The sequence below is a fragment of the Gorilla gorilla genome, chromosome 10 (genome assembly GCF_029281585.2).
Source record: "Gorilla gorilla gorilla isolate KB3781 chromosome 10, NHGRI_mGorGor1-v2.1_pri, whole genome shotgun sequence".
Taxonomy (NCBI): Eukaryota; Metazoa; Chordata; class Mammalia; order Primates; family Hominidae; genus Gorilla; species Gorilla gorilla.
This window is the reverse complement of record NC_073234.2, coordinates 111,489,730-111,505,361: the sequence shown is the minus strand read 5'-3', so window position 1 is coordinate 111,505,361 and position 15,632 is coordinate 111,489,730.

The following is a 15,632-nucleotide window of genomic DNA, read 5'->3' as shown; positions in this document are numbered from 1 at the left end:
TTGAATTTAAAATAAAGGAGGAACACTTTTTTTTTTTAAGGATAACTATGTCCCAAATATTGCATTGGAGGACATACTTATGCTTACAAAGTATTTGTTCTTCCTTGTATGATGTTGGTGAGAATGTAAATTAGTATAGCCACTATGGAAATGAGTATGGAGGTGTCTCAAAAAATTAAAAATGGAACTGGCACATTGCTATGGTTTGAATATGTCCCCTCCAAAATTCATGTTGAAACTTCATCCCCATGGTGGTGATATCAAGAGGTGGGACCATTTGGGGGGTGATTAAGTCATGAGGGCCCCACCTTCATGGATGAGATTCAGGCCATTATAAAAGGGCTCGAGGGAGAGGCTTTACTCTCATCTTCCTTCTGCCACAACGACACAGCAACAAGACGTGATCGTGGAAGCAGAGAGCAGTCCTCATCAGATACCAAATGCTGGAGCCTTGATCTTGGACTTCCGAGCCTCTTCAACTGTGAGAAAATACATTTCTGGCCAGGAGCGGTGGATTATGCCTGTAATCCCAGCACCTTGGGAGGCCGAGGCAGGTGGATCACGAGGTCAGGAGATCGAGACCATTCTGGCTAACACGATGAAACCCCGTCTCTACTAAAAATAAAAAAATAAAAAAATAAAAAAAATTAGCTGGGCGTGGTGGCGGGCGCCTGTAGTCCTAGCTACTCAGGAGGCTGAGGCAGGAGAATGGCGTGAACCTGGGACGTGGAGCTTGCAGTGAGCAGAGATTGCACCACTGCACTCCAGCCTGGGCGACTGAGCGAGACTCCATCTCAAAAAAAAAAAGAAAGAAAAGAAAAAGAAAATACATTTCTGTTCTTAATCAATTACCCAGTGTCAGGTATTTTGTGGTAGCAGGACAAATGGATGAAGGCACGTGCAATCCAGCTACCCACTACTGATTGTATATCCAAAGGAAATGAAGTCAGTATGTCAAAGAGATATCTGTGTCTCATGTTCATTGCAGCATTATTCATAGTAGCCAAGATATGGAATTAAAGTAAGTGTCCATCATGGATGTATGGATAAAGAAAATGTATATATACAATGGAATACTATTCAGCCTTAAAACAAAAAGAGGAAAATTACGTCACTTGTGACAACATGAATGAACCTGGAGGACATTGTGCTAAGTAAAATAAGCCAGGCACAGCAAGACCAAAACCACCTGATCTCACTTCTATGTGGAATCTAAAACAGCCCAACTCATTAAAGCAGAGTTGAATGGTGGTTACCAAAGACTGGGTTTGGGGAGATGTTGGCCAAAGGATACAAAATTTGAGTTCAATAAAAGGAATAAGTCCAAGAGATCTATTGTACGAAGAAAGACTATAATTGATAACAATATATTATATACTTAAAAATCACTAAGAGAATAGATTTTCAGTGTTCTCATCACAAAAAAAAGTATGTGAGGTAATGTATATGTTATCTCAATTTATCCTTTCCACAATGTATACATATTTCAAAACATCAAGTTGTACACCATAAATATATACATTTTTACTGGTCAATTACAATTTATTTTCAAAAGTACTTGTTCTTTATCTAAAACTTACATTTAACAAAGCATCGTCTATTTTCTCTGACTACCCCACCCCAGGTACAGAATGCCTCCAGAAGTTTCTTTTTCTTTTCTTTCTTTTTTTTTTTTGAGACAGAGTCTCGCTCTGTCACCAGGCTGGAGTGACTTGATCTTAGCTCACTGCAACCTCTGCCTCCCGGGTTCAAGGAATTCTCCTGCCTCAGCCTCCCGAGTAGCTGGGACTACAGGCACGCACCACCACGCCCAGCTAATTTTTTTTGTATTTTTAGTAGAGACGGGGTTTCACTGTGTTGGCCAGGATGGTCTCGATCTCTTGACCTCGTGATCTGCCTGCCTCAGCCTCCCAAAGTGCTGGGATTACAGGCGTGAACCATCGCGCCTTGCCTGCCTCCAGAAGTTTCTACTGAAGGCAGAGGCGAAAGGAAACCCGCTGTGAATGCTGACGTCTTATTCACTAGTCTTTGAACTCTTCTAGGGGCTGGCTGCCAGACTCAAAGCATTGTTTGCTTATGGGATGAACGTCTTAATGCAGGGAACCTGAATGGCCGGTTGTCATCAACCCAACCAAAGGGACTCCGCAAAAAAAGTAATGTTGTTGTTCTGTAATAGGTAAATGTCAGGTAGTTCTATTCTCAATGGCAAGCTGATGAAGCCCACCCCAGTCCACACACTTTCTCCCCTGTTCAGAATCTGTTGCCAGGTGGGTGGCTCTGCCTGTTCTTCCTCTCCCTTCCTTGTTGCCCTCTCAGCCTCTGCAATGGGGCTGTGAGGAGACCAAACCCCATCAGCTCCTCCTTGGTATTTCCTCATTCCACCATTCAGAGCATTTCCCTGAACCTGTTTGCCTGAGCATCCTGGCCAATATTTCGTGGGGAAAGTGATTTAATTTTTTTAATTGAGGTGAAATTCACATAACATAAAATTAACCTTATTTTTTTTTTCTGAGACAGAGTCTCACTCACTCTGTTGCCCAGGCTGGAGTGCAGTGGTGCAATCTCAGCTCACTGCCTCCTGGTTTCCAGTGATTCTCCTGCCTCAGCCTCCCGAGTAGCTGGGATTACAGGCATGTGCCACCATGCCAGGCTAATTTTTGTATTTTTAGTAGACACGGGGTTTCACCACGTTGGCCAGTCTGGTCTCGAACTCCTGACCTCAAGCAATCTGCCCGCCTTGGCTTCCCAAAGTGCTAGGATTACAGGCGTGAGCCACCGTGCCTGGCCAAATTAACCATTTTAAAGTGTACAATTCAGTGGCATTTGGTACATTCACAATATTGTGCAACTTCCACCTCTATTTGGTTACAAAGCATTTTCTTCGCCCCCAGAGAAAACCCTGTACCCATGAAGCAGTTGGCTGCCAGCAATTTAAATTTAATTTTAAATTTTCACATTTTTAATTAAGCAAATTTAATTTCAAATTTGTCTCTTTAGAAATAGAGAGGCTCCCTCAAACTGCCCCTTGTGAGGCTGAAGTGAGGGGAATGAGAGAAATGGAAAGAGCAATTCTTGAGTTGAGTCAGTGGACAAGACTGGTTTCCAAACCTAATTGCAGATCTCTCACTGGTTTATAGGATTGAAGGCTATAGATTAAAAGGCTCCAGAAAGACAGGTGTGTGCATGAAATGAGTCCCTGGTGGTTGACAGAAGAGGGTTCACTTTAAGGCAGGGCTTACCAGGGAAAGTGGCAGAAGCTGCCAGACTATGCAAACAATGGGGAAGGGAGTCACAGGGCGTGAAAGGGTCTTGTGAAGGGTGTAACCTGCTCACAGAGCACATTCTTGGGGACTAGGGTAAGAGAAGAGGCTACAAAAAGGAGCACAGTGGGCTTGAGCTTCTGGGTTCAGAGGGAGCCGATGAATCACCTTGCGGAGGTGTCCCATTGCCCCTTGGCCAGTGAGAGCCTGAGATTTCCTGATTTACAGGAGTTGGTTCCTTCTCAGAGGAACACTTGACTCTCTCCTGTCTAGAGAGACCAATCCTCCTTATTGTGTGTAAAATCTGGTGCAACTGCATTTTTGGAGACCACTGGTACTTCCTGCAGTGACTTGCTTGCAGCAGTTTTCTTTATTCTCCAGCTGGTTCCAGCTTCTTTTAATCTCTAGTTGTTTTCAGCAGTCCCTAGCTCGCCACAAAGCCAGAAGCTTCCCAGTTTGGAACAGAGTTGCAGGGGTAATCCCCTTTGTTCAAGATTTGGGAGTTAACTGCTGGGCCAATGCCCCCTTTATTGCAAAGGTTGCAAGGAAAAGAACAAAGGAAGAGGAAGATCCACTGGGACAGTTGGAGCTGCCAGGTGGCACAGAGCTGTACAGTCCTTCACTGAACAAATGTTTATTGAGGGCATGCTGGCACAAGGCACTGCTGTAGAAGATGCAAGTGGTTATAGCCCACCCTGAGCTACTGCATTTTATGTGCCAGGCACTGTTCTTGGGGCTTTGTTTATATTCACTTATACTGAAGGACAACAGCCCAGTGATTATTTATGGGAAAGTGAGCTTTTCCCACCCTTGCCTCAGGGTGGCGGTTGCCCAAAAGTGGGGTTCGTCCTGTGTCCATGCCTCCTTACCTGCCACCTCAACCACCAAAAGGAACTGAACCTCCCCTGCTACTCCAGCTCATGTGCAATAATCACAGAACACAAGGAAGTTATGGTAACAAGAGCAGAAAAGTGGAAAAACAAATACCTCTACCCCTCTGCACAGATGCTGTGTCTGCCTCACAAATATCTTCAACCTCCATCATCTCGTCATTGCTCCCTTGCCCCATGGATGGAAGCAGTTGTCCCCTCTGTCTAGCTTTACAGACACTTTGCTCAAGCATCAGAGCAGATACAGTATTCAAATGGGATGCCCTGAATAATATGTCTTCTTTAGGCATCAGGCAGGAATGTCTGAAGATGAAAAACCCTAAAACAAGTGCACAAGGGCCTTGTTGATGTTTCTAAGAATAGCGCTGGGAGAATCTCCTTGGCCTAGCCTGGAAAGTCATCATTCATCCTGGGTTGCGGGGATGAAGAATCCTGCCAGTGTCATTCTATATACTCTTTCCTGATAAAGATACTTTGTTAAATGTAACTCAATGCAATTTGATTTTATATCCTTAAAAGATTTCTTTCATATGAACAAATCCACAAGGTAAAAAAAAAAAAAAAAAGTTTTGGCCGGATGCAGTGGCTCATTCCTGTAATCCCAGAACTTTAGGAGGCTGAGGTGGGAGGATCACGAGGTCAGGAGATCAAGACCAGCCTGGCCAACATGGTGAAACCCCGACTCTACTAAAAATACAAAAATTAGCAGGACGTGGTAGTGTGTGCCTGTAATCCCAGCTACTCGGGAGGCTGAGTGAGGCAGGAGAATTCCTTGAACCAGAGAGTTGGAGGTTGCAGTGAGCCGAGATTGCGCCACTGCACTCCAGCCTGGCAACAGAGCAAGACTCTGTCAAAAAAAAAAAAAAAAAAAAAACCCTCCACTTTTTTTTATTTTTAATTTTTATTTATTTAATTAATTTTTTTGTATCATTTTTTTTTGTGTGATGGAGTCTTGCTCTGTCGCCAGGCTGGAGTGCAGTGGTGCGATCTCGGCTCATTTCAACCTCTAACTCCCTGGTTCAAGAGATTCTCCTGCCTCAGCCTCCCAAGTAGCTGGGATTACAGGCACACGCCACTACGTCAGGCTAATTTTTGTATTTTTAGTAGAGACAGGGTTTCACTATGTTAGTCAGGATGGTCTCAACCTCCTGACCTCGTGATCTGCCCGCCTCGGCCTCCCACAGTGCTGGGGTTACACGCGTGAGCCACCGTGCCTGGCCTAAAAAATAGTTTTTATTGTGTCGTCAGTGGGGATCAGAAAATATAGTTACTGTGTTTTTCCTTCTGCATTCCGTCTGAAATTATGTCTTATTTTTAAATTTATTATTGAATGCCGCATACTGTCATTTTGTTTCCTATCTTGGATCAGGTTGTAGGTACTGTGTGTGAGTGTGCATTTGTGTGTGTGTGTGTGTGTGTGTTTGAGAGCGAGAGAGAGAGAATGTTGAATTGAGATCTTTCAAGGAAGGGTTAAAGAGCCATGCGCGAATGAGCTTCTGTTCCACGGCAGCCATTTACAATCACAGTGCTTAGAAGACGTGGTATAATGATAGGCTGCTGGTGATGATATTGCTTCCCTGGGACGCTTCAGGAAGGGTGAGGAGACTAATTGGCTGGTCTGGCAAACAATTCAAGATGAGACCAAAAGGAGGAGCCATCTGCTGGCAGGAAGTAAATGGAAATTCACCTTAGCGCTGGCCCTTCCACAGTGGGTGCACAGATGGTGACAGGCGGAACCCTTAGGGAGAGAGGAAAGGCCCTCATCTGCCAAGAGAGGAACAAAGGGGATTTGCTATTGCCTCCAGTGAACAGCCTCTTCTTTCATTTTGAGATCATGTAAGGAGTTTGCCCACATCACAAACCTGTTAGTATGAGCTTGGTGGCCTTGGGGAATTTCCAGGCAGTATTACTGTGTAGAGCTAAGAGTTAGGCTTTAGAGGAAGCAATGGAGATGGAAGTAATTGGTTTAAGATCCTGGACATGGGCACCCTCTAATCTGGGATGACCTCATGTGGCTGTGCAGCACAGAACAGCAAGGGGGCTCCATTGACATGCAAAAGGCATTTCCTCGACACTCCCCCTCCCAGCCCTGCTGCAGGTCCCAGTCTGCACAGTGCTTCAGGGCAGACCTCCTCCTGACTGCTTGCAAGTTGAACCTTCGATTCAACTTTATTCCACCTGCTCAATGTAGTCCTTCGAGTTTCCAAGCAGGAAGCATTGCAAGGGCGAGTAGCTGCTGCAATAAGCCCTCATTTCTGCAAAGGAGTGGTAGTGTATGTTTTCCCAACATACCCACCTCAGATATAGTAATTTCTAAACATATCAGTGGAAACAGAATAAAACCTCTCAGATGCAAATTATCTTGGTTGCAAGGGTAAGGAGTAGGGGGGAAACCAATATGAGTTAATAAAAGAACTGAACATACTTAAAATAACATGAAATTTTTTCCCTGTAATTCCATGAGAGGTTAGACATGTAATTTCTTTACACTTGAATACATTGAGAGAATCAGTTAGGATAGCACTTTTTAAAAATTTTAATTTTCTGTCTGAAAGCCATCACTGTAAGGACTATTACTGAAAATTTAAAGGCCAAATATTTAAACGATATGAAAAATATACCATCTTGCTTAACAAGAAGTCCTGAGACAGGACAGATGCAAAGTTTGTCAACTCAGTGGCTTAACAAGGTTAAGAAAGATTTGGGCTGTTTACAACCTTCCTATTCCATTCTCACTTAGCAGGGCAGTTTTGAACCACCAGGTACCTCCCCTCATGGTCACAAGATAGCAGCCATGGTTCCAGCCATCTCACACAAATCCTACAACATCCTTTAGACGAATATTCCCTGCGTGTGTGTGTGTGTATGTGTGTGTGTGATCACAGAGGAAAACCTTCCCCAGGAGTACCTCATATACATACAGCTTAAACTGCTAAAACAAAAAAACTAAAAAATATGATGGTTCAAAGAAGAAAGCAATTTATTTTCTTTTCATGTATCAGTCCCAATGTATGTAAGTCTTTCTGTCTTGCTCTGCCATTCTCTGGAGTCATGTGCTTGCTTGAAGCTGGATTAGCAGTACCACCCAGTGTGCAGAAAGGGATTAAGAGAGAAAGTAAAGAACAAGCATTCTCCTTCTTAAAAACATGGTCTAGAAATTAGACTCATTATTTTTTCTCACATCCCATTAGCCAAAACTTGGCCACACCTTGCAACGATGGAGGCTGGGAATTATAGTCTGTAATTGGGCATGTGCCTAGCTAACACTGAATGTAACTTCTGCTGAAAAGAAAGGTAAAGTGAACGTAGGGAGAAATTAACATTCTCTGCCATACTCCTCTTGTCAATTTCTGCTCATGTCTCATTGGTCAGAATTACTTAACATCATGGGATCTAAACCACTAACAGCTAGGGAATGAGACCACCAGGACTGGTTTAGATCAGGGTTCTCAACCTCAGCACCATTGACATTTTGGACTGGATGGTTCTCTTTGTTGTGTGGGGGCTGTCCTGTGCATTGAAGAATGTTTAGCAGCACCCCTGCCCTCTACCCACTAGATGCCAGTAGCACAGTACCCCTACCTCTGTGGCAACAAAAACTGCCAAATATTGCCAAATTACCTCCAGTTGAAAATCACTACCTTACATCAACCACGATTTTGCCCTCTAGCAGGAATAGGATGCCCCCTTCCCTGAATCAAGTTTTTAAAAGATGGATGCTGCCAGGTGTGATGGGCTTACTCCTGTAATCCCAGTGCTTGAGGGGCTGAAACGGGAGGATGGCTTGAGTCCAGGAGTTCAAGACCAGCCTGGGAAATGAAGTGAGATTCCATCTCTGCAAAAAATAAAATAATTAGCCTGGCATGGTGGTGCGCACCTGTAGTCCCAGCTACTCAGGAGTCTGAAGTGGGAGGATCACTTGAGCCCAGACGTTCCAGGTTGCAGTGAGCTATGATCACTACATTGCATTGCAGCCTGGGTGATGGAGTGAGACCTTGTCTATAAAATAAAATAAAATGACAAACACAAAATCAGGGTTATTCTAACAGGAGTAATGGGGGCAATGGCTGCTGGGCAGGCAAACAACAGTCATCAATGTACAATGATAGAAGAAATGTCAAATGACATGTTATCCAATGAAGGCTGGTTGTGGTGGCTCAGTCCTGTAATCTCAGCACTTTGAGAGGCCGAAGCAGGAGGATCACTTGAGCCCAGAAGTTCAAGACCAGCCTGGGCAACATGGTGAGACCCTGTCTTATTTTATAAAAAAAGGAAAAGAAAAAATAATATTATCCAGTGAAGGTTCTGTCAGATGATCTTTAATTTGTTTATTTATTCAATATATATATATTAAAAGCATACCTGGTAGGCTGGGTGCTGTGGCTCACGCCTATAATCCCAGCATTTTGGTAGGCTGAGGAAGGAGGATTGCTTGAGCCCAGGAGTTCGAGGCCAGCCTGGGCAACATGACAAGACCCCGTCTCTACAAAAACTACAAAAATTAGCTGGGTGTAGTGGTGCACACCTGTAGTCCCACCTACTCGGGAGGCTGAGGAGGGAGGATGGCTTGAGCCCAGGAGTTTGAGGTTATAGTGAGCTATGATCATACCACTGCACTCCAGCGTGTGTGACAGAGGGAGGCCCTGTCTCTAAAATGTAAACTAAAATAAAGTAAAATAAAAAATTTGGCTGCTGAGGCTTAGCCAAAAGAAGAAGAAAAGAAGAAATATTTTCTAAAAAGAAAAAAATTTTGTAATTAACAAAAGATTTATGGGTAAATTGCTAATATCAAAGCTTTTTAAGTGCTTAAAAGCCATTTGACTTCTTAAATAGATTGTTTACATTATTTTCCTAGTAAATCCTTTCCCCCATTGAGTGGAAAAATAAACTTAAAACCAACTCCTATCTAAATCATGGGAAATATGGGTAAGATCCAAATGAATTTATTTGGGTTTTAATTTTTTTTTTTTTTTGAGACGGAGTTTTGCTCTTGTTGCCCAGGCTGGAATGCAATGGTACGATCTTGGCTCACTGCAACCTCCGCCTCCTGGGTTCAAGCGATTCTCCTGCCTCAGCCTCCTGAGTAGCTGGGATTACAGATGCCCACCACCATGCCTGGCTAATGCTTGTATTTTTAGTAGAGATGGGGTTTCACAATGTTGGCCAGGCTGGTCTGGATCTCCCGACCTTAGGTGATCCGCCCGCCACAGCCTCCCACAGTGCTGGGATTACAGGTGTGAGCCACCACACCCAGCCAAAGTTTTACATTTTTTCAAGTTATCATGTTAAATTCATAGACTTCATCTATACAAATAGATTTGAATTTGCTTAGAGCTTATTTTGGCTAAAGAAGTGGAAACAGAGTATAACAAACAATAATTGAACAAACTAAAAAATTATTGGTAACAACATTGGCTGTTCTTCCAATTTGCTTATAATTATTTTATTCTGACTTTTTTTAGATAATCGAGCTAGTTTCACTTAGATAACCTCTAGCTCTCCTAATGTAGATGTATTTAATATAAATTAAAGAAATATTTCTTTTTATATCCTGTGGTAAATTAAATATAAATTGGGGAGCAATTGAAAAGTATGAGAGAAAACAGGCCCAAATTAATGTCATGCTGTCAGGTAGGGCTTCAGGGGCTGTTATCACATTCCTCATTTCTGCAAAATGTTTCACTTAAATCTGGAAAAATGAAAAGGCACAGTGTTTGTTAAATGCCTGAGGGCAGAGATGGGAAAAGCAAAGGTAAACTTTGTAGAGAAGTGAAGTTGGCAGGAAATTGCAAGATGAGATTTGGCTTGAAAATAGAAGCTTATTTATCAAGAAGAAAACTATGAAAAGATAAAAATACGCAATCCTCCTTGCACATTCTCCCAAATGACCCTGTGTATGGCTTGTGTGATTAGGTTAACCACTTCTATATTAAAACTAGAGAAACTTTATATTTTCCCGTTGCTACTTTGCCTGAAAAAAATGGGTCATTGGCGGGGCGTGGTGCGGTGGCTCATGCTTGTAATCCCAGCATTTTGGGAGGCCGAGTGGTGGATCACGAGGTCAGGAGTTCGGGACCATCCTGGCCAAGATGGTGAAACTCCATGTCTACTATAAATACAAAAATTAGCTGGGTGTGGTGGTGCACCCTGTAATCCCAGCTACTCGGGAGGCTGAGGCAGAGAATTGCTTGAACCCGGGAGGTGGAGGTTGCAGTGAGCCCAGATCGCGCCACTGCACTCCAGCCTGGGCAACTCTGTCTAAAAAAAAAAAATAATAAAATAAAATAAATTTTAAAAAAGATCATTGCCCCAAGGTGAGTGGCAGGACTCAACTTACAGCTTTTATCAATTAGCTAGGCTTTTGCACATATAGATAACTGCATTTCTTTTTATATCCTGTGATCCAATTATATATTTTTCCCTTTAAAATATCTGTTGAAATAAGAAGCATAAGTTGTAATCACTAAAAGCATTTTTACATATTTAAAACAAAGTAAAATCTAGAACAAGAGTTGGAGACACATCAACAAGTACGTATACTCAAGCTCCTCCTTCTTGAATTAAGTCAGCTGCTAATATTTTCTGGTTTGACCTCAGAAATTAAGTAAGGAAGCCACTGTGAATATTTTATTAGAGGCAAAAGTCCTTGATAATTTTTTTTTTTTTTTGAGACAGGGTCTTGCTCTGTCATCCAGGCTGGAGTGCAGTGGCATGATTACAGCTCACTGCAGCTTCAACCTCCCAGGTTCAAGTGATCCGCCTACCTCAGCCTCCCAAGTAGCTGCGACTACAGGTGCCAGCCACCACACCTAACTAAGTTTTTAAATTTTTAGTAGAGATGGTGTTTTGCCATGTTGCCCAGGCTGGTCTTGAACTCCTGGGCTTAAGCAATCTGCCCACCATGACCTCCCAAAGTGCTGGGATTACAGGTGCAAGCCACTGTCCTCAGCCCTTTATAAGTGATTTTTCACCGTTGGAGCTTACTGTGCATAACAGACACCTCTGGGGATCTGTTCAACCCACAGTCCCACCTTTGTGGCCACTACTTCTGTTGGGTGGCCTCTGCCATGACTCCTCTCACTGGTCTCCAGTAACACCTTTCCTTTCCCGTTGCCCTTCAAGCCTCAGAGAGGTGCTGGCTCGCTGCTGCTGCTAATGCCTTGGTGATTTCTCATCCTGTTTGTGCACCTTTAACCCTGGCCAAGCCTCTGTAAAACACAGTGTCTCATTAAACTTTTGTCAGTTATGTCCTATATGTGCGCCACTCGTTCCCCATAGGGACCCTATCACACTCTCTGTATTATTTCCTATTGCTTCTCTAACAAATTACTACACATTTGATGGCTTCAAAAAACACAAGTGTAGTATTTTATAGGTCTGGAGGTCGGAAGTCCAAAATGGGTTTAACTTAGCTAAAAGCAAGGTGTCAGCTGCGATTCATTCCTAGTGAGGTTCTAGGGCAGATTCCATTTCCTTGCCTTTTCCAGCTTCTAGAAGCTGCATTCTTCAGATCAGGGCCCCTTCTTCTCTCTTTAAGGCCCACAGTGTAGCATCTTCTCTCTCTCCTCTGCTTCCATCATCACAGTGTCTTATCTGGCTCTCACGCTCCCGCCTTCATCTTTCCCTTAGAGAGCCCCCTGAGATTTGATGGGGTCCACCCAAATCATCCAGGACAATCTCCCCATCTCAACTTCCTGACTTGAAGCACATCTGCAAAGTCCCGTTTGCCAAGTAAAGTAACATACTCATATTTCCAGGAATTAGGACTTGGACGTCTTTGGGAGGCCAGGGTGGACATTATTCCATCTACCATCCTTCCTTCAAGGCAATGGGTCCTTCTGTTTTCTTTCCCAATGCTCTGTTCCCCCAAATAGAAATACAGTCATGTATCACTTAACAACAGGGATATGTTCCAAGATATGTGTCACTTGTCAATTTGACTGTTGTGCAAACATCATGGAGTGTTCAGTACTTACACAAACCGAGATGGTATAGCCTACTATACACCTAGGCTATATGGTGTAGCCTATTGCTCTAGGCTGCAAACCTGAACAGCACGTTACTGTACTGAATACTGTAGGTAATTGCAACACAATGGTATTTGTATATCTAAACATATACAAACGTAGAAAAAGTACAGTAAAAATATGGTATCAAAGGTTTTTTTTCTTTAAAAAGGATACCCCTCTATAGGATACTTCCCGTGATTGGAGTTTGCAGGATGGGAAGTTGCTCTGGGTGAGTAGTGAGTGGGTGGGGAGTGAGTGTGAAGCTTCCTTCCAGTGGTTGCTCTGCTCTTCCCCAGCTTCCTGTCCTCACCCTCCTGTCAAAGCTGCCTCACTACTCCCCTAACCCTGTCCCAGCCTGGGGACAAGGAAAAGAGGACATAGAGGCAAGCAGCTTCCTTTTAAGGATGGAACTCTGAAATTGCAGACATCATTTCCACTCACACCTCAGGTGTCTAGAATGCGGTTATACGGCCACATCAAACTGCAAGGGAGGCTGGGAAATGTCGGCTCTCCTTGGGCAGCCACGTGCCCAGCCAAAACTCATGAGCTCCTGTTGTTTAAATAAAGGAAAAGAAAATGGAAGTTAGGAAACCAGGAGGAGTCTCTGCCACATTCTCTGCAGCTTAGTTTTCTCATCTACAAAATGAGAAGGCAGTTTTGATGATTAAATGTCATGCATAGAGAGGGATGAGAACTGTGTGCAGCACACAAGTGTTCAATAAACATTAGTTTATGTTATTGGATTATATTCTCTTCTCTTCTCCTCCATGCTTGAGCCTTGTCTTTCTGTTGTTTTTTCTTTGTTTGTTTTTGTTTTTGAGACAGAGTCTCATTCTGTAGCGCAGGCTGGAGTGCAATGGCGCGATCTAGCTCACTGCTACCTCTGCCTCCCAGGTCCCAGTTCAAGCAATTCTCCTGCCTCAGCCTCTCGAGTAGCTGGGATTACAGGCACGTGCCACCATGCCCAGCTAATTTTTGTATTTTTAGTAGAGACGGGGTTTCACCATGTTGGCCAGGCTGGTCTTGAACTCCTGACCTTGTGATCCACCCACATCGGCCTCCCAAAGTGCTGGGATTACAGACGTGAGCCACCGCACCCGGCCAATGCTTGAGTCTTAATGTCTGCTCCAAGGTAAATGAAGACCATGAATGATCCAAGGATGCTGGAGGCACATTCCATTGGGTATTGACCTCTAGGGTGTAAATGGACCGATTCCTTTAAAGGTGCAAGAATAGGGTGAACCATCTGGCACCCACAAAGGGCCTGGCCCACCAAAAGTACTGGATGAATGTGTGGTGCGATGAATTAAATCATCTCTTTACGGAAATAGAGCAGGTTCAGCCTGAAGAGGAGAGTAAGGAAAGAGAGAGAAAGGCTGAAGAAAGAGAATGATGGGGAGGAGGACAGGAAAACAACAGAGGAAAACGAAGGGGCCAGCACCTTTGTGTGAATGAGAAAAAGACTCCCCTTCCTCAAGAAATATTGCTGCCATCAGCCTCAACATTGTCATAATACATATGCAAACCTATGCTGACTATGGCATGAATGGTGCCCCCTAGAGTTTTCAGTTTACAGTAAATACAACTAGCCCTAGAAAAGCCATATAAAGATTGAGGGATGGCAGATGGGGGTCGGGGGAGGAGTGGGAATAACAGAGAGTAAGAATGAAAAACCACATTGGTAGGAAGTGTGAGAATTAGGAATTAAAAAATGAAAGGTATGTGTTATAAACTGAAGAGTGTCCCCTCCAGATTCACACAATGAAGCCCTAACCCCTGGTTTGACTGTACTTGGAGACAGGGTCTTTAGGGAGGTAATTAAGATTGAATGAGGTAACTTGGGTGGGGCCTAATCCCATAGGACTGGTGTCCTTATAAGAAGACGCTCCAGATCTCCCTCTCTCTCTCCCTCCCTAAAAACCCTATCTGCAGGTCGGTGCAGTGGCTCACACCTGCAATCCCAGCACTTTGGGAAGCCAAGGCGGGTGGATCACGAGGTCAGGAGTTTGAGACCAGCCTGACCAACATGGTGAAAACCCATCTCTACTAAATTACAAAATAATTTGCTGAGTGTGGTGGTGGGCGCCTGTAATCCCAGCTACTTGGGAGTCTGAGACAGGACAATGGCGTGAACCCAGGAGGTGGAGGTTGCAGTGAGCCGAGACCGCACGACTGCACTCCAGCCTGGGCGACAGAGCAAGACTCCGTCTCAAAAAACAAACCAAAAAAACCCTATTTGCAAATACAGTCAAAATGGCGGTTAGGGCTTCATTGTGTGAATCTGACATCTCTCCCTCTCCCACTCCCTCTCCTTCCTCTCTCTGTGTGGCACAGAGAAGAGGCCCTGTGAGAATAACAGTGGGAAGGTGGACAGCTACAAGCCAGGAAGAGAAGCCTCACCAGAAACCAGCCCGTATGGCACTTTGATCATGGACTTCCAACCTCCAGAACTGTGATGCATTAAATATCTGTTGTTTAAACTACTGAGTCTGTGGTATTTTGCTGTGGCAGCCCAAACTGACTAATATGTATTAAGTGGGGAAGAAAGAAATGGTTCATTACAGCAGAGAGTGAGCAGAGATGGGAGAGAAAGGAAGGGCAAGAGAGAAGAGGAACTTCACTTCAAGGCCTAAATGAGGTTCAGTGCTTTTTTAATTTTTTTTCAGTGTGTATCTGGACTTCAGGAGGGAGTTCTCATGAATCTCGTGTTTGGGTTCTGCCTTGATAGTGAGGCTCTTCTGCCACCTGGTGGCAACATGCTTAATCCAGTCATTCACTCATTCATTCCTTCATTCCAGAGACATCTGTTGCGTGCCTGCCCTGTGCAAGGTATTGTGCCAAGCAAAGGATATAATCCTTAATGTCTACTCTGTGCTGAGCTCTGTCCTATGTGTCTTTTGTTTTGAGACAGTTTCGCTCTTGTAACCCAGGCTTAAGTGCAATGGCACAATCTCGGCTCACCGCAACCTCCGCTCCCGGGTTCAAGTGATTCTCCTGCCTCAGTCTCCCGAGTAACTGGGATTACAGGTGTGCGCCATCACGCACAGCTAATTTTTGTATTTTTAGTAGAGATGGGGTTTCTCCATGTTGCCCAGGCTGGTCTTGAACTCCTGACCTCAGGTGATCCACCCGCCTAGGCCTCCTAAAGTGCTGGGATTACAGGCGTGAGCCACCATGCCTGGCCTGTCCTATGTGTTTTACATGGAGAAATGATTCACACTTCACCACAACCCTCTGGGCTAAATACTATTATCTCTGTTTTATAGAGGAGGAAATTGAGACACTAAGAAATTAAATAACCTGCCCAAGAGCCTACAGACAGTGAGAGAGTGAGATCAGGAAGCAAGGAGCCCAGCTCTAGAAGGCTTTACAGACACACTCCCTGCCCTGGAAGACCTTACAGTTTCCTTTTAAAAAGAGGTAAATAACCAGCTTAAAGGATATGTATTTTTAAAAAAATGAATAACGTGAAA